This window comes from Acyrthosiphon pisum, chromosome A1 (genome assembly GCF_005508785.2).
Source record: "Acyrthosiphon pisum isolate AL4f chromosome A1, pea_aphid_22Mar2018_4r6ur, whole genome shotgun sequence".
Taxonomy (NCBI): Eukaryota; Metazoa; Arthropoda; class Insecta; order Hemiptera; family Aphididae; genus Acyrthosiphon; species Acyrthosiphon pisum.
The window spans coordinates 158,370,264-158,373,273 of NC_042494.1; positions in this window are offsets into that span (position 1 = coordinate 158,370,264).

The window sequence follows — 3,010 nt, forward strand, 5'->3', positions numbered from 1 at the left end:
AAGGTACAACTTTTGAAAATCGAAGCATTTTTACTGCTCCAATAAGTTGTCGTCAGACACAAAAAAAAAAAAAACACACATCATTGTAAAATCAATACATTCATCACTTCGTTCAGAATCTAAAATTAAAATAGAATATTTTTAAATTTTTTTTTTTCAAAATGTGTGGATTTTAACACTTAATAGATTGGTGAAATCAAAACTTACCCATCATACTTACTTTTAAAGTTTTTGCACTTAAACATTGAAAAATACAATTTTCAAAATTCATAATAAATCCTTTCTAAAATTAGCTGAAAATCTATTTTTTTTATATTTTTTTTTTACTATGCACAGTTTTAGATGAAAAAGTTTCAGTGAAGTCAGAATTGTGCTATCTGGCTTAGTTTTAGAGTTACAAGTATTAAAAGTTGCCTAATTTATATGGAAAAATGTAATACAGGTAAACAGGTACAATTTTATTTATAAAGCCAATATATTAATATAATATATTTATTATATTAAATATTTATCGGTAGTTACCAAAATAGTAGCATTATTAATAGTGGAAAACCCAAACCCATAATATTAAGATTCAATTAGACAAAATATATACAGATAATGTGGTATTATATATTTATATATTATAATATCTAGAAAAAAAAAAAAAAATATTCATGGGTACTATTTTGGCCGATGCAAAATGCATGATCGTCATTACGATCGATTACCTACTTATAATAGTATACCCATAGTATAAGAAATAAGAAGTATGATCAACGCGAACCGTGTTTTCGTCCTAGTTCGCGCATGTGCATCGTCTTGTGTTTTTGTGCATACTGCATTGCATAAGATTAAATGTATACTCGTGACGTCGCCTTGTGTTTATTGTTGGTTGCCTATATAAATTATACATTGCCCCTTAAAAAAATATGCGCAGTCTTATCATTGAGCATACTTCTTATTCCTTATACTATGAGTATACCTACGTTAAACTAGTACGTTGTTGTTCCGTTTTAGTTTTATTTTGTTAAAAATTTAAAATTACATCGATCAATGAAATTTATGAAATATTTGAACATAAAACGAGTGGCCATCTTTCCATGTCGGTTATAAGGGTTTTACAGTCCTGGGGCCTTATTGCAAAAAATAATACTATTAAATGTAATAAAGGCCACTTTTTAGAATCAAGCACCTAGCACAGCTTATCGTGACGGTGTCGTTTGGCGATGCAAACAAACGTATATTAACAGCAGCAAAAAAAAAAAGTTAAGTGTGATTTTTACCAATCTATACGAAAGTGTACATTTTTTTCAAAGTCCCACTTATCTATCTTTCAAATTGTGACATTCGCATATTTATGGACCGAAAAAGTGTCCCTCGAATTTATTCGTAATCAACTTGAAATAGCTCGGCAATCATCTGTTAATTGGGCCTCATTCCACCGAGAAGTCGTATTTGACGGTATGATACTACGACACCAAAAAATCGGTAAGTAGAAGATTAAGTAGGTACTCAATAGTTACTCAATAGTAGGTAGGTACTCAATAGTTTAAACAATTTAAGCGAGCGTGGCAATTAGCATGTGAGTTACCACCTGGCTGAATTTTGAATATTGATATTCACATTTTTACATTTTAATTGACCCTGTTACCTACTTGAGGTGGTTTTGCATAGCAAGTCGACTGTCGAGGGATATTTTCGATTTGCGGAGCGGAGCAACGGCGCCGAGGAGCGTATAGCGACGAGTGCCACAACACGTGTTTTTAATAGGCATTGCCCATACCACACGCAAACATTTTTAATATTATTTTCACAATATTAGACAATTTTTAGTGCATTATCCTTAAAATACTTCGTACGTAGGTGGAACGGGGTTAATTGTTGAAATTGATGAATCCAATAGTTCGGAAGGCGAAAATACCATAGAGAACATCGCATTGAAGGCTAGTAGGTATTTGGCGGGATTGAACGCGAAACGGGTCGTTGTTTACTCGTACCGGTAGAGAAGCATGACAAAGACATTACTTACCATAATTAAGAGTTTGATTTTGACAGGAAAATTAATAATCAGTGATTGTTGGAAGGTAAGTTCAAATTTTAATTGATTTAACTCAACTGTGTTTAATTTAAATGGGTTCAATGTTTTTAGAGTTATAACTGTTTAAAAGGCGAAGGGTATAGTCATTTGACGGTAAACCATTCCATAGAATCTAAGAACCCGGAAAGTGGCGCATACACGACACACCAATAACGTCAAAGGAATGTGGCGTCATGCTAAAGCTTCCATGTCACATTACTCGAGGAAAAAACATTTTTATGCAGGTTATTTGGCAAAATATATGTTCTTAAAGGCTTGCCGTTCTTCGGGCCTAAACCCTTTGGTTGAATTTTTCAAACTTGCGGCACAAGTTTATGACCCAAATAGACTGACTTTAGACACAGCCACAACCCCAGATAATTCTGATTTGGGTTCAGACGAAGAAGAAGATGATTTTTTTATTAAAATTATACTTACCTTTTTAGTTGGCTTTATAAATAAAATTGTAGTTTGTAACTACCTGTTTACCTGTATTACATTTTTCCATAAATTAGGCAACTTTTAATACCAGTAACTCTAAAACTAAGCCAGATAACTCAATTCTGACTTAACTAAAAACTTTTTCATCTAAAACTGTACATAGTAAGAAAACAAATATTAAAAAAATTGATTTTCAGCTAATTTTAGAAAGGATTTATTATGAATTTTGAAAATTGTATTTTTCAATGTTTACGTGCAAAAACTTCAAAGGTAAGTATGATATAGATAAACTTTGATTTCACCAATCTATTAAGTGTTAAAAACCACACATTTTGAAAAAAAACCAGGTAAGTGGATGTCGCTCTGCTGTACAGTAGATTACAAGTGGGTAATTGTATATTGGTTGTATTAGACTTGAATCCAATGATATGATATTATTGTATAAGAAAACCGATTCTGAGCGGAGACGGTTTGACAGTCTAGATATTTTATATTTTTTGTTATTTATTT